At 35.4% G+C, this 21,280-nt stretch overlaps 1 long non-coding RNA gene across 3 annotated transcripts in view; it reads left to right on the top strand.

The window, feature by feature from the left end:
* The first annotated feature begins 1,798 nt into the window (after window positions 1-1,798).
* The window catches only part of LOC144300211 (uncharacterized), a 29,645-nt gene continuing 10,163 nt past the window's right edge, over window positions 1,799-21,280 (top strand). For 2 of the 3 annotated variants that reach the window (XR_013366804.1, XR_013366803.1), the window contains exons 1-2: window positions 1,799-1,879; window positions 9,788-9,943. This is a non-coding gene — a long non-coding RNA (uncharacterized LOC144300211). Of the gene's footprint in view, window positions 1,880-6,134; window positions 6,313-7,649; window positions 7,808-9,787; window positions 9,944-21,280 lie in introns of all 3 variants that reach the window. The other variant, XR_013366805.1, reaches the window with a different exon arrangement.

Here is a 21,280-nt window from a genome sequence, read left to right on the forward strand (position 1 = left end):
ATCTTGAAGAAATCTCTATATTCACATTTATTGAAGTATTATTCACAATAGCCAAAGTATGGAAACAACCTGAGTCTTGTCAATGGATGGATAGATAAAGACAATGTGTTGCTATGAATGTTCATGGATAAGTTTTTGTATAGACATATATTTTCATTTCTTTTAGGTATATACTTATGAATGGAATTGCTAAGTCCTTTTGAGGAAGTGTCTAACTGCCTTACAAAGTGGCTGCACCATTTTATTTTATTATTTTATTTTTTTAAGATTTATTTATTTTAGAGAGAGTGAGGGGAGGAGTAGAGGAAGAGGGAGAGTATCCTCCAAGCAGACTCCCTACTGAGCATGGAGCCTGACATGGAGCCTGACACGGAGCCTGACACAGGTTCAATCCCAGGACCTAGAGTTTATGACCTGAGCCAAAATCACGAGTTGGATGCTCAACGGACTGAGCCACTCATGTGTTCCAATGGCTTGCACCATTTTAAATTCCTATCAGCAGTGCATGAGGGTTCCAATTCCTCCACAGCTCTATCAATATCTATTATCTGTATCTTTTATTATAGCTATCCTGGTTGATTGGTTTGCTTTCTTCTTTTCTTTTCTTTCTTTTTGTTTTTTTGGAAATATAGTTTTCGATAGATATAAAAATCAGCTTAGTGCAGTGGTTAAGAGCACAGTCTCCATGACAAAATCATCTTAGTTTAAAGTGGAGTTTTACCACTTGCCAAGATGACCTATGTTACCTCTGTATTTCAGTGCCTTAGACAACTCAGGCTACTATAACAAAATACCATAGACTTGGTGGTTTAAATGACAAATATTTATTTCTCCCAGGTTTGGAGGCTGGGAAATCCAAGATCAAGGTGCTGGCAGATTTGGTTCCTAGTGGAGGGCTCTCTTCCTGGTTGCAGATAGCCACCATCTTACTTTGTGCTTGCATAGAGAGAGAGAGAGAGAGAGAGAAAGAGAGAGAGAGAGAGAGAGAGTGCTATAACTCTCTTCCAGGTCTTAAAAGGACACTAATGTAATCATGGAGGCTCCACCCTCATGACATCATCTAAACCTAATTACCAAAGGCCCCATTTCCCAATGCCATCACCTTGGGAGTTACGGTTTCAACATATGAGTTTTGAGATGGAAGGACACAAACATTCAATCTACAGCACTCAGTTTATCCATCCTTATAAAAAGCACTTACTTCATAAAATTATTTTGAGGATTAAGTGGGTTCATATGCCAGGCACAAAAGATAAAGGGCAAAGATAAAGTTGAAGACCAGACAGATTCAGGCACATTGAAATTTAGAACATTTGTTACTTACATAGACAGCAAAAGGAAGAGTAGCCAAAGGTGCCAGCAACCTGGCCCTTGTCCTACACACCAAAATGGATGACACCAAACCAAAAAGGCCAGGTGAGTACCATACACGTTGCTGGCTCTTGCACGGCCTGTGTGGTTACTTGTAAAGTCACCTACAAATATAGGTAAAGCAGCATGTCCTTTGATAAAAATTGCATTACTGAATTTTCCCTTTAGTGCAGTGGCTTCCTGTGGGGAGTATATAATGGGCAGAAAAATGAATGGGAGATTTTCCTTTATACTTTATACAATTAAGTACCAGTGTGTGTGTGTGTGTGTGTGTGTGTGTGTGTGTATGTGATGGTTTTACAACATGCATAAATTGCGCTATAATTTATAAAAGCCCTTTAAAAATTAGATTAGGCATCAAATTTATGTCTTCATAGCAACCACAGTATTATGAGGTAAGAAGGTCAAATAGATTGAGATGTTTCTCCAAATAAAGGAATGATTGCTGTTGACCTCATAATAGGGGAGACACACTTAAATGCCATTTAGAAAAGCAAACTGATTAAGGGTGAGTTGATACTTAAACTCTTATTTTTCTACTCTGTCAAATGATACACAATTAAAATAAGGGTTTCTGAGCAGGGCTATTTCTAAATTGTGAAGTGGTATAAGCCAAATAGATTTACAACTATCAAGTTGTCACCTGCCTAGCAAAATATCTATCTAATAAATTTAAGTAACAATATTTCAGGATGAAAAAAATGCATAACATTGCTTTGGAGAATACCCCTAAAGGACTTAGCTAAACTGCATCCTTGAGTAAGATTTGGATTTGATTTATATGCAAAAGTAACATTTGAAACATTTCACAATGGCTCAAACATCAACCAATCAAAATCGATGCTAACCATTTACAGCTGGTCCACCAGTACTGGTTCCTTCAGATTCCTTAGTGTCTTTGAGAGGAACAATCTTTAAATGACAGCAGCTCCTGCCTAAGTGGAAAAAAAAAAAAAAAAAGCAGAATCCTCTTCTCCCATAATTTATTAAATAATTAATCTTTCAGCTGATTTTGCATCTTGAATAAGTCTTTTTCAGTTGCAGAAGTTAGGGTTGCTAGAAGTTGAGCTCAGAGTTGCTTTTTTTTTTCTCTTATGACCCAAAGTTACTGTTCTCATAAGTCGATAAGACATTGACAAGGGAGGAAAAATGCCAGCAACTTAGGCAAAAATCACTTGTTCCCAGATGAATAAACTACCCACATCAGAAATCCCTCAACTATGACTCTGAAAGTTTGTGTCTCCAAAGCCTTCATGTGTGACCTTTTAGTGTTGCAGTGTTGGCCCCACCAATAGATTCATGATGGCAGAGTGTTCCTGGGACAGAAAGTTACAGCAAAAGAGAGTTCGTGCCCGTACGCATTGTCTGACGACTTTTGGGTTAAACAAACAGACAACATCAACAATTCCTTGTGCTGCTGAATTATTATTACTACAGCAAGCAAAATTTTCTTCCCTTTATCTTGATGGAGAAGACAGAAAAGTTGAGTTTGAGGTAAATAGATATCATGATTTGGACAAGTAAAAACTGAGAAGAGGGAGAATAAAATAAAAATGAAGAATGTTACATGTAATGGTTAATTTTATGCATCAGCTTGACTGAGCTAAATTTTCCTGTTCTTCCCTGATGGAGTGCTAAGATGCTAGAACTAATGAAGTAGCAATAGCATATGGGCTTCCTGATTTCCTAAGAACCCTGACTCACACTCCCCAGACATTAGTACAGCTATGTGATCTTTTGCTGGATATTTGGATTACTAAGAATTTTCTTTATAATTAATGATGCTATGAGAAACATTACTTGAAAAAATTCTTATCCATATTTTTGTCCTTAAGATAAATTATTAGAAGTGGAGTTGCTGGGTTAAGTATTAATGCTTTAAAGAACATTTTGTCACCATTATCCACCTCCATGTAGGTAAGCAAAATTAAGAAAAGATTCAATTTATATCATATTATGATCCAATTCAAAATCAAACTTCATCTAAATTCTCACCATGACAAAATTGTCCCAAAGAGTTTCCCAAAGGAAAAAAAAAATAAACTGAACTATCCCTAAATGTTGTCTGGCAATGTACTAGGATCCAAACTTACTTTTGCACACAGTTGGCATGGTATGTCCTGCCAAGAGCAAAAGTTAAAATATCCAAAAAACAAGCCAGCGCTCATAAAATAAATTATACAGCCTTGAAGGCCCAGTTGGTATGAACCCCGTGCCTATATTCACTAAAGGGATTTAAAAGAGCAAGTTGAAATGGAAGCTGTTTATGGGACTAAATCTCCCTGGTCTTTTCTTTTTCCACTTGTACAGTTTGAAAAGCAGCTGAAGAGAAACATCCAACGTTTTTGGCTCCAGCTGTCAAAAAATAGGAAGTAAAAAAATAAAAAATAAAAAAAGGAAGTAAATTAAGCCTGTAATTTCAGATCTTTCTGAGAAACTGTCAAGTGTACCTAAGATCCTATTAATTATTGAGAATGAGAAGTAGTTGTGGCTAATTTTTCAAGGGCCTCACAATTCTAGAGTGTCTGCTGAAACTGATGTCTGGCAGGAATATAAGGACTACACTTAGAAAAGTGAACTAGAAATGATGCAAAGCCAAACACAAAAGTGAAATTATTTCTCAAATTTTCTTTAATATGTGTTCTGTTAGCAGTTGACTTTGAGGTAGTACTGAGAAAAAGAGCTATTTTCATGCTACTTTAAGTTTGACATAAATGTTCGCAGAAGAGGTGTATGATTCTGAAATGCTTTGATGATGTATCAAAGGCTTTCGACTCCATTTTAATCTAGAATATACAATACCTCCTGGATCAATGTCAAAACGGCTTGGAGTTCCTGACTGTACATTCCAGAAGAATCATATATTGAAAAGTTGAAAGGAAAATTGTTAAAATGGCTATTAATATATAAAAACTTATTTGTTTTATACATTGGATATCTTTTCTTTGTGGTAAAAACCTGGGTTTGATCATAGTTGAAATGCTATGCTTAAAGAAATTAAAAGGCTCTAGCTCTTTCTTAAGAAAGTAGAAATCTTTTACTCCTGTTATTTAAATATTTTTACATTAGAGTTATGTTTACTTTTATGAAAAATCAGTCTAGATTTTATTTAATTTTAGGGAGATTTAAGAATTTTGTCTTTAAGTGGATTACTTATTGGATTAAAAAAGAGGCACATTGTATCTATTACACATAAATTGAGAAGTGTATACATGTGTGCATGCATTTGACCATATTGACCTATCTCATTATAAGACAATAAAATTGTTTAGGGAATAAAATATAATAGAGTTTATGGGTATAAATAATTGGGATTAATAAATATCAATCAATTCAGGTCACCTTCAACACAATTTTTTATTTATTTATTTATTTATTTTATTTATTTATTTTTTTATTTTTTTATTTTATTTTTTTTAACACAATTTTTAAAATTTTATTTATCTATTTATTTATTTTTAGGATTTTATTTGTTTATTCATGAGAGAGAGGTAGAGACACAGGCAGAGGGAGAAGCAGGCTCCATGTAGGAGCCTGATGTGGGACTCGATCCTGGGACTCCAGGATCACACCCTGGGCTGAAGGCAGGCGCTAAACTGCTGAGCCACCCAGGGTTCCCCAAAAATTTTATTATATTTAAATTCAATTAATTAAATGTATCATTAGTTTCAGAGGTGGAGTTCAGTTATTCATCCATTTCAACACAGTCTTTCATTCAAAACATTAATTGAGCATCTTCTATGCTGAAGAGGAAATCTTTCACATAGTGAATAGTTGGATTATATGGAAATTTCCTTCAATCCAAAATTCCATGACAATACTTTTCAGAGATTAGTTTATATAGTCTTCAAAAGACTGCAGCAAATAGTCACATTCCAAGAAGATTGGAACAAAAGTTTGTTAGAGTTGTCTAGTTATTGAAACATACTTCCCTGAGATTTCCCAGATTGTGTTTCCTGGCTAGATTATACTTGCCACGAAAATACCAAAAAATAATATTTATTACAATGACATAATATAATAATATAATAAAAAAGAAAAAGCCCCACAGCAACAAATTGAGTAATGGTAGGAAAATTCATTTATTTTTGAAGTTAATCTTGAGTAGTTGGCTTTTAAAGACAAGCCACATGGAGGAAGGGGGTAAATAGAGCTATTCTATTGAAATTCTGAAAGGGAATTCTAAAAGTACAACACAGACGTTTCGGAATTTAGAGGTTTTATATATAAAGGAGTAATTTCTATTTTAATACTGTGGCTCTGGTTTGAAGAGTAAAGATTTAAGGGGCTAATGGAAATATCTGTGTATTCAAAGTCTGGTGGTGGTAGGTGGTGAGTAGTAAGACCTGGGTTAATCTGCATACCTACTTACCTCAGGAACCAACCATTCCCAGAAGGCCTCACTGAATAGATGTAGGGGTTGGGGGAATAAGTCATAGACCTTTGGTATTGGGAGTAGCACCATCAACAAAGGGATAGGTGGTTACTCCAATGCCAGAGAAGCTGGCAGGAGTGGGGTGGAGATTGAGAGATGAGGAGACAAGTATCCTAACAAAAATGGTCATTTCCTCTATTGTATGACAAACCAGAAGCAACATATGCCTATAGCAATCCACTAGTGATTATTAGTGGGAATAAATGCTTTTGAGGCACTCAGCTGTCTTCCTTCAAATTTTGTTCCATGCAGAATATATTCTAGATTCCTTAGGAACCATTATAGTCCTTAATAAGGAGCTGGGATTGATGAGAGTCTTCTCCAACAGCAGCAGACTCAAAGCAGTGACATATTAGTCTGGAAAAGGAGAACAGCAGGAGGAGGGGATGGAAGGCACAGAGTCTGGACAAATGACATGAGCAACAGAGAAAAAAATGAGTGGCTGTGGCTGAATAAGGCAAAACCCAGATGCTGACCAAGGTCAACAAATACGATGAACAATTATGGTAGGACTAAAATCTTTGTCAGTAAAGACATCAGCACTACAAAAACTACTGAGTCAGTTTCCACACTTGCATCAGATCAAATAATTATTAAATTTTACATTTATCTGTATATCTATTATCTATCTATCTATCTATCTATCTATCTATCTATCTATCTATCTAATCTATCATCCATATCATCTATCATCATCTATCATCTGTCTATCTTCTAGTGGTTCTGCTTCTGACTGATACATCCTCACTTGCATACTTTTCTCTTGCTATATCAAGCTACTTTTAGCTCTCCTAAAACACAAGATGCTCTATCCATATTTTGAGCGTATTTTGTACCTGGATATTTTCCTGTTCTTTGCTGACTATTCTTTGTCCTATTGCTTAAAGCTTTGCTCAGTCACCACTTCCATAGAGCCTGTCATAAGCCCCTTCATTTCAGTTTGTTTCAATCCCTGCAGTCTTCCAGAATACTGTCCATCTACCAATTGCAATGTCTCTTTGGGTTGTACATCTCCTCCAGTAAATTGTTTAAAAACAGGAAACTCTCTTTCCATTATTTTTTAGAACAGTACCTGGCATAATATAAATATCCAATAAATTTGGGGGTATATTTAATTGAATTATGTTTTATTTTCTTAGGCCTAGATAAATTCAAAATATTTAATTATTTCAGATATGCAAAAAAATCAACCAATGTGTTTGTAGTTTTTCTCTGCTCATTTTAGCAACCTATGTATTTAATTAGTATTCATGAAGCTCAAAATATTACAATGAACAAAGCTTTTAATCATGTATATGACAGTTTACTATATTCCCAAGTTCCAAGAATATAGCACTGGATTCTTTATGTTCATGAAACTTATATTCCAGTGAAACACTAGGGGATCTAGTGATATCTTCAAAAGCTAGTTCATTAAAAATGTAGATTTCTCTAAAAATATACAATCTGTATTTTTTGGAGACAGGATATATGCTCTACTACTTGGCATGAAAATATAGTCCTGTCTCTATTAATTTTCAACGTAATCAATGGATTTAATAACTACATTGATAGCAAGAATTCTAGTACCTTCTCCTCCCTCTGGATTTTCTGTGAACCAGAGGGCATTACACATCCCAAAATGGAAAATAGGGTAGTAATTGGCTTCTATATCAGAGTTAGGCTAGTGTTAGTCTCAGTCTATTACTGCATCTACCTCTTGCTGCCACATGGTGTCACCTTTAGAAACTGACCCTGCATGATGTGACAATGGTGGCCTTCTGTAGTTTGATACTCCCAAGGCAAGATCTCATTTGTTCTTTCTTTCTTTCTGCAAAATTAAGTATAATCCCTTTCTCTCTAGACTAACTTTTAACAAAGGTGTCCCATGTTTGGATTCTTTAAATCCCATCTGTCAGTGTTGAAGTCTTTTAGATTACGTACATGTCTCCTCATATTCGTCCTTTTCTATACCACCACCAGCCAAATACCCAAGGAAGCAGCCGGCTCCAAGAGCAACAAGTAAGTCTGCAGTATCTCATGGACTGGGATTCTCTTATTTCCTACCCCCCAAAATTCACATTCTAAAACCTGGGAGTTTAAGTCCTCAGAAACATTCATTCCTTGGTCAATGAGACTTATAACCAGTGCCTCCCCCCACAACCATCTCTGGAGAAAGATACCCCCCTTTGACCCAGGAAAGTTAGCCAACACCTCTAAAAGAACCTATCTTCTCTTAATGAAGAGCGACTTCACGTTCTAAGGGTTTTACCTGTGCCATGGGATTTTCCATTGACTTGTACATATTTAAATTTGGAAAAGGGCTTGGGTTAGTAATTCATATGATACCTTTTTGTTACTAGCTATTTTTTTGCATTTTATTTATTTGCTTTCAGGGTTTTTGCTTTTTTGTAGGAGATTCTGTTATTGTGTAGTGTACTCTATTTGATCTCTCCAAAGTTTACTTTTTTAAAAAAATGTTATCCACATCCTCCCTTAAGAGAAGTTTCAGGCCATCTCATCTTCTAAAGACCCTGTGTTGGCCTGAGAGTCCTAAAGCAAATGATTGCATTGGTCACATCATTGCCTTCCTCTGATTACACCACATTGAACCTTCTGGTTCCACCCACCAGTCTGGCCTCATGGTCACGCTAACCACAAGCCAAAACCTCACATTTCTCTCCAGTGTGGCTTCTCTCTGACTGATGACACAGTTTACACTGACCCTACACACAGTCTGCAACTGTGTTGAATGGGTGGGAAAAGGCTATGGGAAAAACTAGTTCCTGGCACAATGCCACTAGAAAATTATCCCTTTAGGAAACAAACTGACCATCTCTCTCTGGTGTTTTCCTGTTTCTCCCACTTAGAAATGTTTCTTGGTAGCACACTTAAGTTGAGAAACAAAAGGCCATGCTTCAAAAAACTCTTCCCCCAAATCACTGCTTTTCCTGAAGAGAAGTCATTCGGTAATTCCCAGCCTTCAGTACTTTCCTGCCCATGATGTATGGATATCTTTTGAGTCCAACTTTGGTTGACAATATAGAGCAAACTGAGTATGCCAAGTGGTAGAATCAGAAGTAGATAATAGGTTTTTTTTTTCCTCTGAAAGAAACTGGTATGAATGGAAAGTACTCAGAAATGTAAAAAAAAGAAGTACATCAATTTGGACAACTAAATCGTGCAAATGGGCTAAAAAATTGACCAGAGAAAGAGTCAGAAACGACTTAGTTCAAATTTAAATCTGCACACAGAACATTACAAGAGCTCAGAGGAGAAGGACTTGGACAAGAAGCAAACTGAGGACGTGAGGCCACAGAACCAAGAAAGATGAACTTTATAAGGGAAAATAAAATCTCATGGCAGATCTCCTCATGGATTTATAGTTTCAGATGGGACAATTATACCTAAAAAAGCAGCTAATATTTATTGATCATTTACTGTATAGGACAGTCTATCATCTCTAACCCTTCTGACAACCTCTAAAGGGCTATTAACTGTTTATAAGTATTTTGCAAGATGAGGAGTATTTGGCTGAGGAAAGTTACCTAATTTGCCCATGGCTACATTGCTAGTAAAAGGCTGAACCAGAATTCAGATTTCCATCTCTAACCAACTTGTTAGAGAGCTAATCTGGGACACAGTCATATCAAACAAAAAAGAATAAAACGATATAACATATGATAAATAATCAAGCTCATATGTGCTATAAAAATTGGCATTTATTTGAAGTTAGGTATTATTTATATACCCTTTATGATATAAATGCTATTATTTAAACAAAGCTAAAGTAAGATTAGTAAACAGTGGCAATTAGGAGTGATTAATATTAGGACTTACTAAAAGTGATATGTGTGAGAAAAATACAACAATATTTTAGTAACTTTTTTCATACTCATGATACATTAGGATATTTCTATTATTTTATTTCTTTTGCCAAAAATACTTTCTGAACTGCCTGAAACCTTTAGGAGGTTCTTCTCTTTTATGTAAATTGAACAGAGTGAAAAAAATGTGTGTTGACTTGCACTTCTAATCAAGCCCAGATTACACCAATTTCTGGTGTCCTTCCAATGTGATGATGTCAAGCTAAATCACCTCTCAACAAAAAGCATTTGAGCATGGAATACTTAGCATTTGACTTCATAGGAACAGCAGGTAAGTTTACACTTGTATAATATTAATTTTCAGATCTCAAAAAATCTCTTTGTGTCTATATCCTGTTTTGGTAGACTGGTCATTTGTCAATTGGGGCCTTTGGGTTTGCAAATACATCATGTAGGCTCCCAACGTCTAAAATGTCCATCATTTTAAAACCCTGGGAGGCAGAGTGAACATCATTCTAAATTATAACTTTATTTCTCAGGGCAAATATTTATTTTTATTATTTTTTAAAGATTTATTTATTTATTCATGAGAGACACAGAAAGAGGGGCAGAGATATAGGCAGAGGGAGAAGCAGGCTCCCCACAGGAAGCCTGATGAGGAACTTGATCCCGGATCACGGGATCATGCCCAGAGCTGAAGGCAGATGCTCAACTGTTGAACCACCCAGGTGTCTCTGTTTATTATTATTTTTATGACATACATAATTTAAACTTGTGAAATGAAATTACAGTTTCAGTAAAGAAGTTGAAAATTGCTTATGTTGACTGTCCTTCAGTGCTTACAATTTTTTTTTAACTCTAAAGCTGTCTTTTATCCTTGAAGCAAGTAACTTTTTGCCATATGTGAGTTTAACAACTAACAGGTAATATTGAACAACTCAAGTTCAATCAGTTCATATTTTTTCTAGGCTCCTTATGTCCTCTTCAAAGATCAACAAATAATTTTGGAGATCCAGTATAGAAATTTATGTTTTACTATTATCTTTTCCTGTATTCTCATTCTCTATATGTTTCCAAATTAGGGAATATTTTCTTGTCCCATATTTTGGAAATATATTACAGCAGGCCCACATTTAAACATCCTTTTTTTTAATGTCTAGCAATAAGAGCCATTTTGTAGACAAATGTCTAAGAAAGGAACTTCTTTCATTTCTGCAAAATCAAAATTTTATTAATTGCTTTTGCACAGGGGTGCCTGAATAGCTCAGTCAGTTAAGCGTCTACCTTCAGCTCAGGTCACAATCTCAGGGTCCTGGGGTAGAGCCTCCCATCAGGATCTGTGCTCAGTGGGGAGTCTGCTTTTGTCCCTCTGCTCCTCCCCCAGCTTGTGCATGTGTGCTCTCTCTCTGTCAAATAAGTAAATAAAACCTTAAAAAAATTGCTTCTGCACATTTTGAAGAAAGTGAAAAGTGACCAAAAATGGTCATTATGTAAACTTAAATATCACCAGCAAGCAAATCATATCTCTTTCTAACAATGTTGTATGCTAGGTAAGCAGGAATTTGTAAGTAAGACCTTTTTCTTCTCTTTAGTAAGAAGTTTATAGACTAAATGGAAATTGCCAAAATTTACATTTGCACCATTCATCAAATAAGCAGATAAATTAGCAAAGTGCAGTTTGTATTTGGACAAGAAAACAATTTTTGTCTTATGTTTTCTGCTGTTCCAGAAGATAATTTGTTTTTTAAAAAGTTCTATTGAAGTATAACTGATATACAAAAATTGCGCATATTTAATATTTTGTTGAGTTTGGACATTGCAAACACCCATGACACCATCACTACAATCCAGGTTCTAAACATACCAATCATTTTCCAAAATTTCTTTGTGTTCTTTTGTGTGTGGGAAGAACACTTAACATGAAATCAAGCCTCTTCACATATTTTAATGTACACAATACCATATTATTAACTATATAAATACTCTGTTGTATAGCAGATCTCTAGAATGTATTCATCTTGTGTAACTGAAACTTTATACCCATTGAAATTTAATTCCCTATTTTCCCCCCTCCCTGCCAGATCCTGGCAACCACTGCTTGAATTTCTTTTTTTGTGAACTTGACTATTTTAGATAACTCCAAATAAGTAGAATCATTCAGCATTTGATCCTCTGTTACTGTCTTATTTCACTTAGAATAATGTCCTCTAGTTCCACCCATCAGAGTATCAAAGAACTAAAAAATTTTTGGTGGTTGTTGTTGCTGTGATCCAATACATTACCTGGTATACTGTACAAAACATGATTTTTAAATAAGATTTGACAGGATATATGCTGTGCTATGGGGCCAGCACATTGTTACTAAAATATTCCCTCCCCTTTTTTTTGCCCGTAAGATATTTTAACTGCAAATTCTGAATCAGCAAATGGTACTCGGTATCATAGAGCAATGAAAGCAATGGTACAATAAACTGTATTTGTTGCTGTGGTATGCCCAAGCTAGTGCAATGGCTGTTCTTTTTGGCTGACTGTGACATATTTTGAGGAGATTTTTAAAAATGGTGAAGATAGTATAATATCTCTACAGAAAAAAAGTATTACTGATGTCAATTAATACACCCTGTCATCTTTTGCTTTCAAAATAAACCTGAAGAATAAAATTGAGCTAGTTTTGAATTAAGCATTTGTAAAATTTGAACTTTAATTTAAAGGTAAATCCAGGTTTAATTTCAGTTATAGGATCCTCAGTTTTAAATTACAGGATGGCTATTGAAAGACTATATTACATCTAGAATATAAGTTTAAAATGTTTACTAATAATTGCTTTTGCATAAAATTTAAAATTATAATACTAATGATTTAATTAAGGCAGTAATAAAGGGAATTATCAGTTTAGTTTCTTGGATTATGTGGCTATATAGTTCTTTAAATCAATTAACTTTGAGTCTTATCTTACGGACCATTCATATTTTCTTATATATAAATAGTCAAAATAATTGGTTATGGACATCTTTCCTTGGCTGGACTTCATGTAAACATCTGGCTTCCATTCTCTGCATGCTGGATATCCACAGTGAGATGGTTATTACAAAATAAAACAATTTCAGCACATGGAGAAGTCCTGCTGTAGGAGGGTATATTCAATTCACATACACATATAAACACCTCTATAGAGTCACATCTACTTCTAAAACAGAGCTGCCCACTTTTTTTTTTTTTTTACTATACAATGAAAATCCTATTTGGACTGCTATTTTACTCATGTTTACTTTGAGATCCCTGCTATTCTGCTTTCCTCAAATTGAACTGAAAATATATTTCTTCACCTTTTGGGAGAGGGATCCATTTATTACCAAATATTTTTTCATCATTCTCTGAATCTACACATGACATGACACTAAATTGTATGTATTAACACACTTCAGGTTTTGGAACTGTATTTTTCACACTTAAATTTCTTAAAAGTCTCATCTAGTTGCTGCTTAGCATTATCTATTTGTCACAAATTGGGATCTCCTTAAAGTTTCCATATTCATACAGATCAAGCTACTCAAAGTTGTGCTTTTAGCTGAAAAGCACATCTGAGTTAATTATTTGTAAGCATAAATTGCAGTTTGCTACTCTCTGATAAACTTGCCTCTTCTACATCAAGTTCTAAGGAATGACTTGAGGCAATTATTTGCCAAAGGAAGTCCAGTAGCATTTAAGGCACTTCCAGATCAATTCCTATCATATACTTCCAATTTTGACTGTTTTTCCCAAACATGTATTCAGAAATTGTGTTTATTCTCAGAATTGTGTTTCACTCAAAGTATCTGTTATTCCTGGTGTTTCTGACTTTACTGATTTCTTCTACCTGGAAACTCTCCTATCATCTACTCCCTTTAATCTTGCCCTTTCTTTCAAGCACAGCTCAAATATCAGCCCTTTTATGTTACCTTCCAGTTGTCTTGGTAAATAATTCTGAGCATTCATTACACTTCCGACCTGTCTGTGGCACTTTCTCCATTACACCCTGAAGAATAATTTGTGTCTTTGGTCTCTTTTTTACTGGAATGGGAACCTCTTGAAAATGTAGATTGTGTCTATTCAAGTCCTCTGCTAATTTTTAAATCAGGTTTTTTTGTTTGTTTGTTTTTTGGTATTAGGTTGTGTGATGCATTCATTTCATTTTAGCATGGCCCACAGTGCCTTGAAATGTGCTTGGTCAAGAAGTGTTTGTTGGAACAATTATTTTCAATCCACTTCTTTACTTATTTTGGTTCTTATGACTAGGACAGTAGATAAAAGCTCTTCAACCTATATAGGAATTACGAAATGACAATTGCTTCTTCGTCTTTTTCTAGCATGTCTCAGATCCACTTCTTGACTACTGGGCACATGTCTCCATTTTAAATTACTCTCTTTCCAGCAACTGGTTCTGGGTCCTCCATCCTATTCATGCTTGGATTCACTAAATCTTATTTGTACTAATTCTCTTTGCTTGTAGTTTCTTCTTTCTTACCTAATGTCTGTTTAGTGGAGACCATATACATCACATTTCACATTCAAAAGTTGTTATCAGTGTGCTTATTCCCCTCTGAAGTCATTACCGAATTATTCTCTGTTCCCTGGTGCTTGCAGGTTAGACTTGTCCTTATATCTTCCATGGTGACATATAGCACACAGTAGTTAATAAATGCTCTGTTATTTGTGGTCGGAAAAAGTCGGATAGATGATTTATGGTCAGTTCTTCATACCCTCATGTAATTAATTTAGTCATTCCTTACCTTAGATATCAAAACCCTTAATTTTTTCTCTTTCTTCTATGTATACCACATATTACTTCTAGTCTCATCAAATTGGATTATCCTTACTATCTCAAGTATACCCTGTGTCTGGAGTATACACCTTTCATGTATATCATTTTTGTGCTCACCTCAAACAATGAGATAGTATAGCAATATGTAGTCAATACAGTGTAATCGTTAAAACTGTGAGACCTAAAATAGATGGGCCTCGGTTAGATCCTAACCTTGTCTCTTATTTCATCACCTTGTTTTCTGTTTTTAAGTAATTCATTTAATTTTGTTTCCTCATCATCAACTGAGCATAATAATAAGATCCACTTCTAAGGATACTTGTGAGAGATAAATACAACCATGTACATAGATTGCTCATATTTTGTTTTGAACATATGAGGGGCCCAATTAATGGTAGTTATTATTAGTTTAGTGATCATTGTTCTAGAGAACTTTCCATCCTTTTAAGAGGCATGGGCTAAGGATCTCTGAGACAAAGTAACTCACAAATACTCTCTATGGGATAATAAAAATGACTGCAAGGACAGGATGAAACAGAGAGCAAAACAGAAGGCCTGGTTAATATTCCTTCCTTTGACTTCTTGACCACTCTGCATGTTCTATAAGGTACCTGCAATGATGAGAACTCAATAATTGATCAAGTCATCAAAGCCTTAAAAAAAAAAAAAAAAGACTAGAAACCAGAAATAAATTAGTGATTACCTCCATACATTTGCTTTTTAATTTTATGATCATTATAAATATTTTTATGTGCTAATTGTCGAAAGCAGGAATTGCCTTTCGTAGGCCATGTTGCAAATGAAGACATGGAAGTACATAACCCTGCCTTGGTTACATAAATTTCAACAATAAACCATTTGCTTTAACATCAAAATATTCTTGCATAAAGTTCATAAAATTTGAATTACTTAGAGATCATTATTAAACCTAGCTCCTTAAAATTAGTGGGGTGGCATTTATTGCATTTGTTTTGAAAGGCAATTGCTTTCCTTGTGTCCTTGGAATTCTTCAGAGGTGGTTTTAGAATGGTGGCTTGCTATATAGAGGATTTCATTCTTCACTCCAAAAGCTATTGATTATTATCTCTTCATTTTCAGTGCAAATTTATGCTCTCCTGATAGGAGCCAGCCAAACATTTGTAAAAATCAAATAGATAGCGTTAACAGCTATATTGATTTAGAAATACAAGGAATTGGTTTTGATTCCATGTCTAACTGTAATCTTTAGGCATGGCATGCTTTCACCTTGGATTTGGGGCTGCCTTTGATTCAAATGTTGACAGTAAATAACCTTGTCTGATTCAGTTCAAGTTCTCTTGACACTGGTTTTTCTGGCTTGTTTGCCTCTGTCTCAAATTGAGCCTAGGCATTATTCACAAATCTGGTATGATTCATTACTTAGGCTATAGAAAAGGCATTCACATTCCACTCTAAGGCTGTCACCATGAAGCCCACAGAGGGAAAAAAAAATAAAAGACTTCCAGTAATTGGGTGGAGCAAGGTGTGGGTCTGAGACCTTCCTTAACCATTCTAAAAGGAGTCATTTTAGTGGAATGAACTCATGTTGTGGGGTGGGAGAGTTGGTGCCTTATTTTTAATTTTAAGGGGATTTACACCACATTCTTCCTTCTTAACAAAACAGTGGCAGCAATAAGGGCATTACCTGCCAACATTAGCTGATGTAAAACAGACTTGAAGAACTCCCTCAATTGTCTATGCTAAAACACCCACTCATTATACACCCTCCAGTTGTGATGAAGGATCCGATTTTGCTGTAAATGTCAGCCAAAGCCTGGTTTGTTTTTTCCCCATCAGGATTTCAAAGGTTACTCAAAACAATGTTTCACAGAAATTATAAAGAGACGGAGGTTTTCCTAATGAGAATCTGATCTCTGTGACTTGCTTTTTATTATAGCGTTCCTATACACAGGCTTCTGTTGACTCACCCTTCAATAGTTAACCTCTGAAGTCAGCGTTGGAAGTCTGGCTTATATGTAAACTAACACCAATTTGTGGCCGGCAAAATATGATTTCAAAGGCCAGTTACTTTAAGAAAAACAAGCTATTTTTTTAAGCTGAAAAAGAGCACCACAAACCATAATCGGATATGCAGCATTTTTCCTGTATTTAAAATATCAATGTACCATTTTATAGCTAATTAATCCTTCAAATTACAAAGAGTCATAGGGGATGATTGCCATTGTGTTTTGATCATACTGAGGTAGGGGAATTTGAAGCTTTGGTGACAAAGACTTCCTTTCCTTAACACAGTAAAATCACACCTTATATTCACTCATTCAGCAATTATTTATTGTTTTCTTTTGGTTTGTGTTCATTCATGCTGTCAACGATTTTGTACATGATTACACAATAAAAATGACAAGGCAAATTGTATTGGAATCTTCTTAAATTCTATGTAGAGATCAATGAACCTGTATGAATATGAATGGCGGTAGTTATACCCTTATGACATGGGTCTGGGGCAGGGGGTGAGGCTAAAGGGTAGACTCTAGAGGGTGGTTAGCTCTAATGCAGTACTTTGAGAAGTCTTCAAATATGAATGTTTCAGAAATTGTTTCAGTCAGTTTCATTGCCTCTGACATTGAGGCAAAATAATCCAAGGGTTCTGTGTTCCCAATTTACACCAATAGATTTTTCTGAACACAATGCTCATTCCCTCCTCTTTACTCTGTATTATTTTACCTGGAAGATGGTTTCTTCAATTCTGCCCAGCTAATCTCCACCATTTTTATTGAACCAGGCAATGCTCTAGCTTCTACTTAAAAACTAACCAGATTACTACACTTCACATTGGTTCTGGGTACTTCTGAAATCTTAGAACACTGGTCACTACCAGTGATATTAGCATGGAACCTATTATTCTATTTGTCTCATCTATCAGATGAGAGAGTAAATTCCCTGAGCTCATGAAGTGAGACTGTTGAGTGTATATTTCACATCTTTATCTTCTCTATCTTCCACTGCAAGCATGGTGAGTGTGTAATAGAAATAACAGAAGATACTTAGTGATTGTGTTGTTTAACTCTACAATTTTCCCAATAAGGGGTTGTTGAACACCCCTGGAGACATAGAATTTATGAATCATGGAGGCAGTCCTCGTTATTTTATAGCACTAATTGTTATAAAGTTTTCCCTATTCAGAGCAAAGCTCTCCTGCTGTTGTATTGAATGAAGCATCATTGCCAATTTTTAAAGTCATATTTCCAGGGCAGAAATGCTGAAAGCAGACAATATCTGCACCTCTGATGAATCCAGCTTTCCAGTCATTTAACTGGAGACACAGCAATCCAAAATGTGATCTCTGGGCTTAGATAAATATGAAATTAGATGCATTTCATTACCCAAGTGCTGTTTTGTTGGTGGTGCTTATTTTTTGCTGTTACTGTCCTGGAGAGTTCTTTTTAGCAAATGGAAATGAATAGTACAAGCAACACATAAAGAAAAGAGTTTCCTACTTTAGAAGAAATAAGAAAATATAACCTATGAAGCCTTCCAGGTACTACAAAGAAGAAAAACATTAAACACAGGACAGAAATCCTAAGTTTCAAATCAGTTTCAAAAGTTCCAAACGAGTATTTAATTGAAAGAATGAGGTTTTGTAGATTTCTCAATAATAAAAAAATTTTAAAAAATGAAGGGCAGGAACCAATCAATCTCTCTGTTTTTAATCAGTTGCAACACTGATAATGATAAAATCATTACGGCCTTTTATGGCACTACTTTTCACTCAATCTAAATTTGTTTTTGTAATATAGTCTGTGTTTTTGCCAGTGTAAAAAGGCCAGTGGTCGGTATGGCACAAACATTTTGCTTCTTAATAAAGCTCAAAGAAATTCTAAAAGCAAATAATAGTGTGGCAATTCTTTCTTTCTTTCTTTTTTTTGATCTGTTCTCTTTAAACAGACAAGTAGTGAAATACAGTGAAAAACTGAAATAATAAAGACAAGTTTAATGTGAAACTTTTCTGGTTGCTAGTTTACTGTAAATTTCCAGATAAAATTTCCAAATATAAATTAATGTTAAATTATGTTAATGAAGAGTCCTTGAGACCAAAAACAGAACAGGCCCTGCAAATATGCAGCTAGGCATTCAGTAACCCACGTGCTCACTACAAGTACTTTGCAAAACTAAGGTACATATTGTCTTCTGTGAGAAATTTTCCTTACATAAAATATTAGGGGAAAAAACAAGAAACCAAATAACTAGAAGACCATATGGAAGCTCATGGAAAATACTGTGGAAAAATCCCAGGACAAATGACTAATGCTCGTTGGAAATAGATATCGCAAGAGGGACAAGAGACTACTACATTTTGTTTGAAAAATAATAGTCCATGATTAATAGTCTTATAGCATTTTAAACCAGGGCCTCACATTTCTTTAAGAAAAAACATGCTTTTGTCTCTTAGGTGAAAATCCTAACGAGGAACAAGCAGTGAGAAACTGAAAGGCTGCAGATTTGAACTGGGATGGGTCAGAGTGCCACTCGTAGTCTGATTTCAGGGCCTGGTACCTAAAACTCAGTCCCATAGGTTCCTTCCAAAAAGGCTACAAATTGCAAATGTTGAGTGCTGCCTGCCTAACCTGCCAGTGCTTGGCAGCAGCATCAATCCTATAAGGTAATCTTTCTCATGGAAGTAACAGCCATTAGGTGACTTAACAAGGGAGTGCATGAGGTGGTCACGAGAAGGATGTCTGTAACAGTGATTCCTTGCTGATACTTTCTATTAAATCTAAACTTCCTGCCACGCACTGATCAACTTGCACAAAACCTGATGATAAATAATTCGACCAGGCTTCCAACTCATTGTGTCTGTATTGATGAATCAATCCTAAGTTGGTCTTCCTGCACTAGGTTATAATGTGAATGTCAGTGAAATCCAAGGTATTGATATTCAGGATCTCCACTGGTAGAGTGTAGCACCATTAGTTTTATTTGGTATCTCCAGAAAGGCTCAACTTTTTTTTTTTTTTTAATCGAGTATATTGCACCAAAAATATTGGAAAATAGTGTAATACAAAGAGGAAAAAAAAACATATTTTGTGGCACCTGGGTGGCTCAGCCAGTTAAGTGTGGGACTCTTGATCTTAACTCAGGTCTTGATCTCAGGGTTGTGAGTTCAAGCTCCCCATTGGGCTCCATGCTGTGCATGGGGCCTACTTAAAAAAACAAAATGAAAAATCTGCACATATTTTTATTTATTTCTTTTTTAAATTAATTAATTAATTAATTAATTAATTAATTTATGATAGTCACACAGATAGAGAGAGAGAGAGAGGCAGAGACACAGGCAGAAGGAGGAGCAGGCTCCATGCACCGGGAGCCCGACGTGGGATTCGATCCAGGGTCTCCCAGATCGCGCCCTGGGCCAAAGGCAGGCGCCAAACCGCTGCACCACCCAGGGATCCCTTTATTTATTTCTAGTAGGAACATTTTTTATTGAAGTTCTAGATTATTTTTTCAAAATAAAATTTATTGATTTTATAGAAACAGTCTTTCTAAAAGTATGTATCAATTTATACTCTGCTAAGAACTGCTCACTAAAGGAAAACAAAAATGATTTCTGCTCCTAAAAGCTTAGAGGTAGCAAGTTTTAAATCTTGTTTTCTTGTAAAAAGGATATCAAGACTAGCCAGTAGAAGGAACACTTTTTTTTCCCCAGGAAATGAAGCAACTATATTTTAGTTTTGCATATATTAAAGGCAAGACGTAGGTAAGGCTTTTTTGAGGAAAAGCAATTCAAATCTTCTGGTTCGATTTGGCCAAGTAAACTCATGTGTTGTATCTTTCATCTCTCACTGCCAAAATTCTATGAAAAAGTTAAGATGAAATGTATATTAATGAAAAGAATATATCCAGAATTATGGCATGATGGGAAAAAAATAAGACTATCATGATGCATCTGAAATATTGAGATATCTCTGGGAGATTAAGGCAGATGAACATAAAAACTATGAGAGAGAGAGAGAGAGAGGATCATTATAGAGGGGAGATTAGTGCTTCCTGTCAAAACTCCAGGAAAATGCTGAATTTGGAGACAATTACAAAGAGGTCTCTATCAGGGTAATTAAATGTGAGGCTATTGGCAGAGGGGCACGGAAAAGAGGATGAGGGAGCACAGAAGTAAAAGCCAATAATACGAAGAGAAAGAACAGAGGTGACATTAGAACAATGACCCCACAAGGAATAGACCTAATGGTAATGCAAAAAACAAAAATCGCAAGAATTAAAAAACCAAAAAAAAACCCCACCTAACTTGTACTTTTAGGGAAAACCAGAGGATTGCACATACATCAAATATAAACAAACTGCTATGAAAAAGAGTGATTGACAACTCTATAAATTATTCCATATATATTGAAAAGTAATGGCCAAAATTAAAAGTTTAATAGAAGGGCTAAATATGTCTATTGTTGAAGACTATTATAAACTGGATGTTTGTGTCCCTGCCAAACCCCAAATTTATACCTTGAAGCACTATCCCTCAGTAAAATGGTATTAGGAGGTAGGGCCTTTGGGGTACAAATGTATTGATCTGAAGGAGCACCTGTACCCCAATGTTCATAGCAGCAATGTTCACAATAGCCATCTTGGAGAGAGCCAAGATGTCCATCGATAGATAAAGAAGGTGTGGTGTACATATATATACAATGGATTATTACTCAGCCATCAGAAAAGATGAATATTTACCATTTACAATGACATGGGTGGAACTAGAAGGTATTATGCTGAACAAAATAAATCAACTAGAGAAAAACAATTATATTGTTTCCCTCATATGTGGAATATAAGAAACAGTGCAGAGGATTATAGGGGAAGGGAGGGAAAACTGAATGAGACGTCATC

This window comes from Canis aureus, chromosome 28 (genome assembly GCF_053574225.1).
Source record: "Canis aureus isolate CA01 chromosome 28, VMU_Caureus_v.1.0, whole genome shotgun sequence".
Taxonomy (NCBI): Eukaryota; Metazoa; Chordata; class Mammalia; order Carnivora; family Canidae; genus Canis; species Canis aureus.